Source organism: Cylas formicarius, unplaced genomic scaffold, assembly GCF_029955315.1.
Source record: "Cylas formicarius isolate icCylForm1 unplaced genomic scaffold, icCylForm1.1 PGA_scaffold_6__28_contigs__length_40554024, whole genome shotgun sequence".
NCBI lineage: Eukaryota > Metazoa > Arthropoda > Insecta > Coleoptera > Brentidae > Cylas > Cylas formicarius.
In genome coordinates, this window is record NW_026844347.1 from 29,588,615 (window position 1) to 29,602,936 (window position 14,322).

Below are 14,322 nucleotides of genomic sequence, written 5' to 3' on the forward strand. Positions count from 1 at the left end.
AGTAGGAGCAGCAATAAAAACAAGTGACATAGAACATAATAAATTGTTACTTTGTACTATTTTTTTATGTACATGTTTCAAGAATCAAGATGAATTCCTAGGACGTAATAAACAGTAGGCAAAATTAAGGATGTGGTCGGTTGTAAAAGCACTATAATTCTGGTACCAGTATAACATGATATATTATCATTGGAATCCAAGTGACTTACTGTCAAAAAATATAAATAGGTACAGCACTTTTATAATTCTTTTCCCAATTTAATTGGTACATTAATTTTCATGAGGATAGGAACTCTATCATAACACATTCTGCAGATCAAGAGATAAGAAATGAAAACGAGTAAGAAGAAAAATGAATCGCTACTTCTAAAAAACTCAATTTTCTCTATAAGAAAATTATTTGCAATGATGTTGGCTTTTGGAGTCAATTAAATTATAGTTAAAATAACCATAGTTATTGTTTAAATTGTTAGTAAGCGCTATGTATATTTTCTATAGTTCCAAGTTATTTTTTGCATATTTGTATACATTTTTATCTTATTTTAATCTTCTTTTTGGTTAACATCTTTTCACATCTGCACACGTGTATCATCAACATGCCATGTTTATATATCCCCTTCTATGGAGCAAATGACCACGGAACTGAATTATTTGTATAAATTGATTCTATGGTATGGTGGCTCGGATCCGTAGAAAACGAAACTGATGTGGTAAAATGAAATTTTCCATAAGCTAGATATATATGTAGGTGTTTTACTGCAGGGAGTACAAAAATTATTGTAAATTAAATTTCAATGTTGTTCCGCTTATTGGAAGAATTATTAAGATAATCTTTTCATGTCTTTAAAAATAACTCCTATTTTATCACAGATGGATAGTGCCAATTAATAACGACAACTTTCGAAGTTGTTAATAAACACAATAATATTTTTTCGTACTATAACAAATTATCTTTCTATCTGCTCATATTTTTATGAGTGTTCTTTCACTTTTGATTGCGTTAACGGAAAACGGACGTCGTCATAGAAAACTTTTTTCATTAATAAAATGTTTTTCAGAAATTTTCGATGTCACGGCATAGAAATACTTCCGAAAACGCATGCGATGAAAATTTTTCAATCCGGAGTGTAACTCCGTCGGAAATAGTTCGTACCTCATTTTGAAATGCCTTTGAAAACTTTTTTTAATTTCGTTTTGAAATAGTTCTTAAACGCCGGGCACGTCACGCTCCGATAAAATTCCGCATAAAACCAAGTCGGTCTCGACGTATGTGTTTTCCAGGTATGCCGACAGATGTCGCCCGATATTCAGGATTTCAAGGAACGGGAGGCGGCGAGACGATTGAGCCGTTTGTTTTCGCTTTAAGGAAGAATCTAGTGCATGTGTATGCACTAGATTGTATACATGTATACATACATGTGTATGTATGAAAACAATAGTTTTTAATTATTTGATAAAAGAGTGTATTAGTAATTTAAAAATATTAGATTTTAAATGTAAGTTTTTGTGTATTATAAATATCTGCAATCATTTTGAAGTGTTTTTGACAAACCTTAGTATAAGTATTGATTGAAATTTTTTTTTGCATTTATTTTAAGTATAACCACTAACTCAGATTATACTTTTAATGAAATACAAATTTCACAGCTGATTTTATATTGTGCAATGGTATCTAGATAGTTGGTTTAGTTTGTGTTTCAAGCTGTAGGGGATTTAGTATGTTATCTAAAGTAGTCATCAATTTCTAAATATTTAGGTTCATCAGTGGCGGCTAGTGGGAAAAATTTTGCAATTCTTGCAAAAAAAACTTACCAAAAACGGAGAGTTATTAAGTTCCTAAATTATTTGTTAAGCTGAGAGCAAAACCACTATTTTTATCATTATGACGATGCGAATGTGAAGTATTATTAAGTTTATTGTTTATAAAAGAAAATATTTTAGTTAGACCATATAATTTTTTTTTTGTAAGATCTTAATTTTTTTGGAGTTCTGCAGCACTGCACTGCTTCAACATTTCTTCTGTATTGTCAGAAATAGTCTAGAGAAGTGAGGGGACGCTTAAATAGATTGACGTTTGACTGAATCCCAAATGGGTGAGAGATAAACATATTAATAATTAAACATTCTCCAAATCAGAACTAGATTCTCTATTTCCCCAAAAAATAGCAGCTGTGGTAAAGAATACCTTGGAAAAACAGGTCAAAAAACACAACCAAGTGAAAATAACATCAAAGATCAGTCAGACTTCAGCATATAAGTAGCAGCATCAGCAGTTTCCAAAGATTGAAATAAAACAAAGTAATTGCATCTAACCTTACCTTCCACCAAATTAAAATATGATAATCTACTAATACCTCATGTGTTTGAGGTGCGTCTCAGTTTTAGACAGTGCCCTGAAGCATCATGATCGACGAAACGTTAGCTACAAAGTATTCTTGAGTATTAAAGCACTTTTAGGCTCCATTGTTCAATTGGGCCATTTTTGGTCGATACTTGTATTTGTACTCTCTATTTGCATAAGATTTCAATAAGTATTGTTATTAATATTTTTGCATTATTTAATTATGAGTGTTCTGTTTAACAAATTGCAAAACCAGCCTCAACATTTGTTTTTATAAGCAAAGTAATGCCTGCAAATTTATATGTACAAAAATTTGGAAATTAATTTGTCGATTGTCGCACCAAGGATTTTTTCAAAAATAAAATAAATCCCGCGTATATCCGTGTATCATCGATTTTCCGGAGGGTCTACGTCAAAACGTAAACAACATCGATTTCACAAAATTCATGCCGGGGTCCATAAAAAGTTCACTTTAATTTCAAACTGGCGCTAACTTAGTCCGAAACTTTGCCGACACAAATTACACTTACGTTCTTTGTACTTTCTCTTTCTGACTTGCGTGAACTAGTTAACTAAAGTTTGTGGGGTAGGTCGAATTTTGGGCCCGAAACTGATTTGAATTAGCAAAAGTTCTTTATGTTCAACTTTTTGCGCGAAATTGCCGGGCCCAAGTTATGCGACCGGAGGAGATTATTTCTGTCGGGGCTCCCGGAATCGGGATTTACGGTTTAAAAACAATTTCCGCGAGGTATAAGGAAAAAAGGATTTTTTAAAGTTTTTCTTCCGTTCCGTGTTATAAATTCTTTTTTTTTCATTGATAATTTGGCTTTGAAAGTTGAGTAACTGCAGAATAGTTGCTGGGAAGGAAGTTACCTATAATACCATGTTGTTTACAATAATAATAATAATAACAAATTGCTTTCATTATTGTATATTGTTGTATCCAAACATACAGTAGAGAAGAGGCGAAGTTTAGCAAAAGCTTAACCTCTTAAATGCTTAAATTAAAAACTAAATAGGAAGTTATAATTCTACGATAAATTAAATATAGTAAAATAGATAAATATAATAGTAATATGGAACAATGGAAAGTTATTAAAAGTAAAAATAAAAAGAATAACAATGAAAATCAAATTATTTTAGCAGTTTCAACCTCAAATATTTTTTAAAGAATTTAATTGAATGTGATTTTACTGAATCGGGTATACTATTAAAAATTACTATAGCGTTATAAGAAGCGGAACAAAGATAAACGATATCGTGGCAGTGAGAGTCTGCGGGGTTGCCTTAAAGCCATTGAATGAACATTACGAAACTGTAATTTGACTAGTAAGTAGGACGGATTGGATGTGCTAATAAGTTGGAAAAACATAGACGCTAAAAAGTCAATTTTTAGCCAGTTAAGTTCCTCGATTTTGTGGGAAATCCTATCAAATTTACGCAACAGCTATTTTGAATTTCTTGCCATCTATATTTATTAATACTATCAAGACATGGATGATGGTTCATTATCGGACAAGTGATTGAGCAAAAGGTTTCCGTAAACTGAAATTAAGGACAGTTTTGTGCCTGCTTAAATGGCGCAAAACCAAAAGACTTCTTTACCAACAAAGATTCTATTTTCTTTACAAAACAACCGATCTGGTTTACTATATCTAACATTTCGTCAAGGGCCTTTAAATTTCGTGTTTATGAGCACCTCTTGTTTTCTTTTACGAAAAAAATTACTGAACAAGAGCAAATTGCTCTTGATAAAGGTTTTCGAAAAGCTTTCGTGGGATATCACAAGCTAAGAACGCGTTAAAAATTTTTACAAAAAAATGTTGGTTAAAGATGGTATTTTAGAGTCATCTCGATCTAAAGTGCAATGGTAATGGCGTGATACAAAAATGACGGCAAATTTTGCAATAGAAAAAGCACGGCTAGTATGTCGTTTTCTCGATCATGTTATTTAAAACCTCGTATTTCGAAAACTCAGTATTTCCGGTCCTGCATTTATATGAGCTTTGCACCACGAGAAATTATCATTTCAAAAAATGTTTATTAAGCAGCAGGAAATTATTATTAATTATTATATATACACAAAATATATCAGAGTTCACAGATGGATGAACGATTGAAACGATTTCACAGAGTTGTTAATAAAAAAACGATTTTCCGCAAAATAAATCCAAATATTCTCTTGTTATTAGTACGTATTTGACATAGAAAACAATCTTCTATATTACCCGTCTCATTCCATCTTCAATCGTAATTTATCATGACGAAGAGGTGGAAGATATACTTTTCTTTTTGTTCCGTGCCCCATTGCCAGTCAACATGACAATATTCGGTGGTTAGTTCTATTAAATAATTGCTAATGATAACATAATTGTTCCAATAAACCTCCCTTTGAAGGAGAGTATTAGTTGAAAGACATATGGCGCAACAAGTGATATACAGTGTAATTCGATCCAGATTAACAAAATTAATCTTTTCATCGGTAAATTAGCGGCGGCTTGCCGGTCCGATTTCAGCCGTGGGGGCGGCGAATCCGGGCAGTCATAACATTTAAAGTATAAAAATTCAACGTTTCGGGTTAACACGGCCACTTTTTCACTTCTCCCCTAGCGAAGCGCCCTCCACGTCAGTCATCCGGCATTACCGCGCTTCACAAACACACAGTTTTAATCTTTTTTAAAGAGGGTTGGGTTTAGTTTCCTAATTAAGAACCATTTAAAACGTCATTTTTTCGTTTTGGGGCCGAAATTGTGTTTTCCGCCTTTTTAAAGTAAACCCGCCTCAAATTTGATTTAATGGTCTAGACATTTGCGATAAATATTAAACAAAATAGCTATTTTACTACAAGGGAGTGAGCAAAGTTATGCACAAGCGTCCAATAATGGACTTCAACAACTTACAGGAAGTTCTTTAAGGTTCCAAAGAACTTGCAGCTTGTCGTACTATCCTATGCAAAACTATTTGCATATTTTATCCACAGTTCTTGCAAATGGTTTCAAATTGTAAAATTTTTAAGGGTGATAACTAGACTGCATTTTGTAGCATTCTTTTTGGTTGATTTAATGACGTCAACTGGTCTAGACATTTGCGATAAATATTAAATAAAATAGCTATTTTAATACAAGGGAGTGAGCAAAGTCATGCTCAAGCGTCCAATGATGGAGTTCAGCAACTTACAGGAAGTTCTTTAAGGTTCCAAAGAACTTGCCGTTTGTTGAAATATCCTATGGGAGAGTCGCAATGGGCAAACACAAATTGTGGACTGCAATATTTGCAGAACCATATGCATATTTGCATATTTTATCCACAGTTCTTGCAAATGGTTTCAAATTGTAAATTTTTTAGGGGTGATAAACCAGACTGCATTTTGTAGAATTTTTTTTGTAGGTTTATCGTATCTTACAAACATTTCTAAATTGCGTATCTAATTTTATTTTGATTTTTCAGGAATAGAAAGAAAGTTGCTTTTCTAAAAGATATAGTGTTATTGAGATAGATGAAATTATTTATTATTAATTAAACTTTCTGAGGTTCTAGTGATGATGTTTTCGAAACAGCATACTTACGGTTATAGCAGCAACCGGCTTACATTTTTGGGACAAAAAATACTGCATAATAATGACTATTTTAGACAACTCACAACATCTACAGTATTTGGTTTATGAAAATAAGATTTGCTATAGGTGAATCTGTGATAGAATGAGAGAATTTGAGGGATTCAGGTAATGCGAGAAATGCATGTATGTTATTAAATGGCGACCTTTACTGGACAACCTTTCTTTTTTCTTTTTGCGATTAGTTTTGTATCCTATTATGGTTATTTAGATGCAATATTAAAAGTAGCTCAGCTATTTGAAGCTTTCCTTTTTTATACTATTTATTTATATCAAATCCCATTTTCATACATCAAAGGCGCTAGAGGTGCATTCGTTGACAATCTTTATATAACTTTACTCACGGAATGTTTTAATTGACAGTGTACAATTATATATTTTGAATATCATTTATATAGTTACTAACATAAAACCGTAGGAAAAATTTAAGCGCTTTAAAATTGGTTACCCTTGACTAATCAAATTACTTAACATGACTTTTTCTCATTCAGGATAAAATGTTCAACTACACTTTAAATTATCTCCAGTAATGCATTTTCTTTCCAAATTTATTTTCGTGAACTTACTGTCTTTCTTTGCATTGTGTTGATTTTGGTTATAAAATTTCTAATTTTTTATACTCCTTGAAGAAGAAATTGATATACTAAGTGAACTTGATCTGGATCTACTATAATTGGATGCTAGTTTAATATGTAGTCTATAGAACTTTTGGTAGTTTTGATTAGTTTGTTGTTGTTGCAATGCGTTTTTGATTTAACTACCACTAAACAACCTAAAAAAACTAAGGGTGCTGTTAATTTTTTTGAGTATATCTTGATTTTTATAAATCATATTTGAAAACTAAAAGTCCAAACGTCTAGAGACGTAAAAAACATTTTCTAAAAAAATCAACTTTTGAACAGCATTTATACAATTGCGAAAAATTCTTAGCACTCAATGACGTATCGAGTTCCAATTATTTCTTATTCCAAATCGTTTTCGTAATTTTGATTTGCACAGATAATTCGTTTATAAACTGAACCACAGTCATTCACCTTAACGTATCCTAAGGTACAGAGGACGTTAAACATTCACCTCCCCGATCCCAACAATAACACGCTAAATAAATTTCGATATCGATATGGGGTGGGGAGGGGTTAAAATATCGCTTAAATTCGGCATCCGCCCGCGTTCGGTGCAGGCGGCAAAAATCAAGCACCCAGTGATGTCGGTGCCGCCTGCGACCTGGCGTAAAACCGGCTGACTTCCTGATTTATCGGGTCGACGTGATATACCGGGTGATATATAGCCAGAAGGAAGTCTTAAGAAATCCAGTATACGCGATATCTCGGACCGATCTATGAACCTGTCTGTAAATATAACCAGATTTATGCTGTCTTACCTCGGCAAGGCGATATAAAATACGACCGCTGCCGCCCTCTATATTTTCCCAAATCCGATTCCAGGAGTGGCGCGCGGTCCCGACTTTTCTAATTAAGGGCACGTCGTTCAAAAATCGCTTTTTGATTTGTGCGAGCTTCGAGAATATACACTTCAGCCTTGCGCTGATATATCGTAAGATTGGTTATTTATTGCTTACCGGCAAACGGAGCTACTTTAACTCTTAACAATATTCGCTTAGTGCCCCTTGCTTGAAAAGAACTTCGAGAACTGATTGGGTTACTGGCGCTTGGTGGAGCAAAAACTAACCGAAGCTAACCACGACCGGCATTGAGATCCAATGCACACGGCACGGATGGGATTACACTAGAAATGCTAAAACTTTGCTGCCCAACTATACTGCCTATTCTTACTCAACTTTTTAATCTTTGTTTGAAAGCTGTGTATTTCCTACGTAGTGGAAGATAGCAGATGTTATACCGTTAACAAAAATGAGCAAGCCTAACGCCGTCGCAGATCTTCGTCCTATTAGTCTGTTACCATTTTTTTCTAAAGTATTTGAAAAACGCATTTATACGCAGATCTGTGATTATTTCACCAATAACAACCTTTTGCGTAAATTACAGTCTGGATTTCGCAAAGCGTATAGCATGGTTACGGCTTTGCTCATAGTTTTGGTTAGCCAAGTTAAAATACTACGGGTTTAAATTTAAGACGATTCAACTGATTCGTAATTATCTATAAACATTAGATCGAAAACCTTACAAGTTGACAGAGGGGTCACTGAAAGCTCATTATTAGGACCTCGTTTATTCATTATTTACACAGCAGATATGTCGAGCTGCTGTGGTGAATTTAATAGTCACAGGTATGCTGCAAGGAAACTAAATAAATGCTTGGATTCGGTGTTTAAATACTCAAACGATCATGCCTTGAAATTAAATCCAAATAAATCTGCATTAACATATTTTGGGCCCGCTAAGTATTGGGTCGTCCAAAACTTGGATATCTTTATAAATAGGGTTAAAATTCCAGCTGTTGACGAATGCACAAACTAGGGTATAATCTCTGATAATGAACTTAGATTTCGTACACCGGTTTTGAGTCCTTTAAAGTATAGTAATTTTGTCTATGGACCCTGCTTGGATGTTTTCACAAAATATAAATTACAAAAAGTACAGAATTCCTGTATTTCATTTATTTATAACCTTAAACGAAGAGATCATGTATATCATAAACTTCACGATTTAAAATGGTTAAATATATCGAGCCGAGAAGAATTACATTTTGCTTGTTTTTTTCACAAATTACTCAAAACTGGATGCCCCTCATATTTGATGGAAAAACTGACTTTTAGAAATCCCATTCATTTCCGTGGAACCCGCTTCAATTGTCAGCATGGAATACCTAAAATTCAGAAGTTCCTGACTAAAAGCTGCTTTTCATATGCGTCTGATAGACTACTTAATAAATATCCTCAGATTAGCCAATCACAGAATGTTTCTCATTGCATTTTTAAATATAATTTAAAAAAATATTTCTTACGGGAAACTATCTGGATTATTAACCAGTTCCCTTTATTCAATATTGTTTTTTTATTGTTTTCCTTTTTTGATTTATTGCTTGGTTTATATCTTTGTATGTAAAATTGGTATACTAAATTAAGTTTGCGTTGTCTTGATACATACCCATTTAACTTAGCAACTCAGCTGACCTTTGTCGAGCTTAAAATAAACATGTTTACTATGAACTTTCTGTTTTCAATATATGTGACAACGTTCAGTTTTTAAAATACATACCTATTCAAAACATATATTTATTAATTATTTTATTAAGTCAAAATAAAATGATCATAAAAATTAATGACACTCCTATACCATACTCGGATACATCAAAAATTTTAGGATTGATCTTGGACTCTAGGCTGCAGTGACCAGGCCACATTACAAACAAATTGAGAATAGCATATGGGAATTTATATATACAGCTATAGATATTTTCATGCAAGTGTTACAAAGAAACTACTTTGCGACTCTATAGTTCATAGTTCTATCTTTACTGTGGTGTGTACGCCTGGATGCTGCTGAGCAATATCGTATCCAGAAAATACAAATTTCATGTTTGCGGCTTTTTTTTGGAGTTCACCGACAAGATCATGTTTCTCCATACTTGGCTGTTTCGGGTTTGCATAACATGTGCAATATATTTAGGTTACACCGTGCTACATTCTATTTTAAATTAATTAGATATAAATCTCCTGAATATATATTTAACAAAATCACTTTTCGTACAAATGTTCACGACTTGAATCTAAGAAAACACAGTCAAAAAGAAATGTTTAAAAGATCATTTTCTTATAGCAAATCCAATAAATAATTTAAGTCTTTTCGATTTAACAATCTCAACCAAAACTTTTAAAAAGCGGTATAAAAAATATCTTCTTGGGACTCAATAACTTTTATATCGGAAAACCAATCTGCTGTTTACCCTTACCTCCTCCTTTCTTCTTTGTCCTACGACTTCTCTCTTTATTGAAAACTATATTTAATGATTAATGTACCATTAACTCTGCGTAACATATTTAGTTTTGTTTATTTGATACTTCCTGTTCTTAGGGTAATTTGGTTTATATGAAATTGAGGTATCTGAGTTTTATTAGGCTTTGCGTTTGCCTTAAAATTGGTACCACTTTGCAGTGTAATATTATGTATATTTGGCACAATAATAATTCAATGCAACATGCAAGATCTACATAACCTAATAGATAGAGTCATATATTATAGTAGAGAGTCTGGATGTAAGGAAGACTAAATGGCTGTTAATAACAAAAAAGGAAACTGCCACTCGCGAACATTTTAAAGTTGGAGAGAATGTCATAGAACCGGGTGGTATCCACAATTAACTATTTGGGTACCAACGTATATAAAAAACGGGATCCAAGGAAAGAGGTAAACACCAGAACTGCACAGGTCCGCATGACATACATAAATATGAATAGATTCTGCATGTGAGTATTGGACCCTTGATCCTTGCTCCGAAAAAAGACTCGAGGCTTTCGAAATGTATATATACAGGCGTCTTCTTCGTATTCCCTGGGTACAGAACGTAAGAAACACGGAAGTACTAACAAGGATGAACAAAGGGAAAGAACTTTTAACCACTATGAAAATAAGAAAACCCCAATACTTGGGATATATCACGAGAGGCTCAAAGTACGAAATCCTACTTTTAATTATTGAGGGCAAGATAAAGGGTAATAGCAAAAAAATTATTCTTTAGAAAAAGTTCTGTGTTTGGATATGCTCCAAATTTCAAAAAGATCAGTGAAAATATACGGGAGATAATAATAAATATGCATTTGATAAAGTTAAATTTGATTTGATTTGTATATAGAAAACAAAGTCTACCTTTTTAAGCACTGTGTATAACATATTGAAATAATACCTGACATATTAATCCCAAACGAGAAAGTCAAAACAATCGAAAACCGAAAAGAAATAAAAAAAATCAAGGCAGCCGAACACCTTTCTCCAATTAACATTATTTTAGTAACTAACCAAAAGTTTCTAGCCAATTCCCAAATTTAAATAAAATTATTAATCGATATCGGTACTTGAATATTCATGATTGTCTATTCCCCCTTTCAGACTTCGAAGAGTTACCAATAAATTATATTCAACATCAAACGGCCATTATACTTGTGGCCGAAAAAAAACTGTCTGCACTTTCCGAAACGGGGCTAACGAAGTAAATCGCTTAATTGATTAATTTTTCCTCTTTATTAATTCCACACTGGCATATCGGTGGCGTTTTTATTGCCGTCTATAATTTTTAATGAAAATTTAATCAGGAAAACGGACTGTCACCGTATGAAAAGTGTTCAGTTTTCATTTCCTCGGACGAGGGTAACTCAAGGGTGTCTCGGTGGAAGGGCGCGTCGCGTCACCGGTGAATTTTAAAACACGACCAGCCCGATTGAAATTGCAGGTCATCGTCGGTGGAAGTACCAAAAACGAACAAGAATAAGTGCATTTTTCGTGCAGAAAAGTTATCTCTTTTTCGGATGTTTCATATTATATTTACGGGTTGAAAAAGCGATTTATTAGAACTGAGACCATCTCTGACTATATTTTATTTGTAATAAGAAACCTGAAACTGTCAAATCTAAAGTAGATTACTTAGGAATGTTATGTCATGTCAATAGCAAAACTATGTGTCCCTATTCCCTAACCCAAGATTTGGATATATTGGATATTACAGTTTCCTACTCCTATACGGTGGACCGATGAAGGATATGGGGGACACTTAAGTTTTTTATTATTTTTTATTTATTTTTGACTAACTTTAACTAAATTTACCCAAATTTTGGCGAAGCTTCTGGCCATCGTGCCCCACTCTCCCCTATTTGTAATGTTATATATAATAATTATAATTATTTAATAAAAATAATTTAATAAAAAAAAAAACGTTACTGATTAGGAACTATTTTTTTATCGATTAAAAAATGTGTTATTGGTATTTATAAGATTTTCGAAAGCTCTGGCTTTGGGCTAGATCTCTAGAATTATCCAAAAAATAGCACTTCCAATAAATTAATGATGATTCGGTTTATGAAATAAATACTACTTGATTTTCCATCAAACATTACATGCAAGGCGAAGAGTTACATTCAAAGCTTTTTAATAACTGAAAGACCCAAGCCTAACTTTATCCTTTCGTGGGCCTCTAAAAGTAATACAAAACTAACAGTGTTTATAATATGGGAATATGGGATTGAGTCGCCGATAAAGGACGCCACCAGTATCGTTCTGTGCAAATGACGCAACGGCATCTCGCTAAGATGATAAAAGGGTGCCGACGGCATATGGAATAGCTTTTTTTAGCATTTTTAAGCGGTCCATTTTACCCCTGATATTACGCAAATGGCAAAAAAAGAAATAACGAACAAACAATTTTTGGTTAGTTTTTGAGGTGGGCCTCACCTTGCCTCACCCTCCCCTAAGCAATTATCGTGAAGTATGCAATCTCATAACCCTAAACTCCTTGATAAAAAGGTTGCTCACAAGCAGTCGTCGTCGTCTGTGAAAGTTTTGATTGTTGACGAGCAGCATGGCTTCTTTTGTTTGAGGTTACTAGTGGATAATATCTACACGGACTTCTCGAATGCTTTCGACAGGGTTTATCATAAATTCTGGTGAGTTTAACTTCTTGATATGGGTTTTAAGTGCGATATACTTCATTAGTTTAGGAGTTATCCCTAAGACGATCAGATTGTCAGAATAAACAATTTCAAAGGAAATAAAATTGTTCTCTGGTGTCCCCCAAAGGTCTCTGTGGTTTTTACTTTTTGATATTTTATAAATGCCATTGGTACTCCTATTAAGTCATCTCGTTTTTAGTTATTTGATGGTGATCTCAAGTTATGTAGAACAATTTTTACCAGAGCAGACGTAATCTTATTACAAACAGATCTAAGCAATACAAATCTGTGGTCGGAAAAAATCTTTCAGTAGATTACTTGTGCAACGAAATGTACTCTATTAACACTGTTCCACCGGGATCTGTCACTGTAGTCAATGACTTGGCAGTTTAACGAAGTTGAGTTAAAAGAGGCTGTTTTAGCTCATTTTGCAGACAAACCAAAAGAATATTTTTTTAATTTGATTGAGTTGTTAATAAAGAGATGTAATAAGTGTATTGAAGTTAAGGGGGATTATATTCAAAAATAATAAAAAATTGTTACTCTACTTTGTTTCTTTCATATTCAGGCCGGAAAATTTTGGCGTTGGCCTTGTAAGTCGATAAGTGTTATGCTTTAGCCACTTTTTTATTCTCGGCCCGAAACTTTTAATTTACAGATGGGTGATAGTGGATATCGCGATATGCATTTCTCTTACGGAAAAGCAAGTGGAAATGCAGGCCAGCATTATTAACCTGCAGGCGACGTGCACTATTTTTCAAAACAGCATGCTACAAATAAAAAAAGTGAAAAAATGGCATAAGTCAATGCATAACATGTTTTGAATATTAAAGATATAAAGGAATATACAGATAAACCGATTCGAAGATTTGAATTGGTTTGAGTTATAAGAATTTTGCTCAGTAATTTGTCTACGAAAAAAAAAACAACATAATACGAAGGAGAATAAATACTGCGACGAGAAGGAAATCTGTTTATTGCGAATCAGCACGTACACACCCCGGACATGAAACAAGGAACGAGATAGGTAGAGGTAGTGTTCGTCTCCCTCTTAGCGAGTCAGGTATTTCGCGGCAATAACGTTTATCTGACTACGGTTCGACTACGTGACATATTGCCGCCACCGGCACAATAAAAACCGCGTGCCGGTTACTACGACGAACGGGAATGTATAAATACAACGCTTGCCGACGACACATTCGGCTGCAGACGCGATAAAGAACGACGAAAGCGGAAACGAAACTACCCATACTGATGACTAATTTGTCCAATGTCTCGACGGAGAACGATAAGAACCACGTGCACCCTTTCTTAAAGGTCTGTGCACACGGCTATCAGAAATCACACTTCTGCTGGTGCGCAGTACGTTTGAAATGCCGTAGAAAAGTTTTTTTTTGCTATTAACTATTACTTAAAGTCTGTCAATAAACTCGTTCCTGACATTATGCCAAGTTTCTGGGGGAATTACACTGCGAACATTTCGAACTCTGTCTTACAGATTTTCAACTGAATTTGGGTTTGTAACATAATTTTTGATTTATAAACACTTTTCTTTCGGGATATCTAAATACTAAAATGTATGTTACAAAATCAAATTCAGCTGGAGATCCGAAAGACAGAGTTTGAAATGTCTGCAGTGTAATTCCCCCAGAAACTTTGCATAATGTTAGAGTTTATTGACAGCCTTTATTATTGTCAAAATGCAACAGATGATAATTTCGAATATTTAATAAATTAGTGGATAAAATGATAAAACTATTTATTTTTATTAAATTTAAGCTACGGTT

At 33.7% G+C, this 14,322-nt stretch overlaps 1 protein-coding gene across 5 annotated transcripts in view; it reads right to left on the reverse strand.

Annotated features, from left to right (window-relative positions):
- LOC132703142 (myelin transcription factor 1) overlaps positions 1 to 14,322 on the reverse strand; it is a 456,348-nt gene that overhangs the window by 43,983 nt on the left and 398,043 nt on the right. The window lies entirely within an intron of this gene.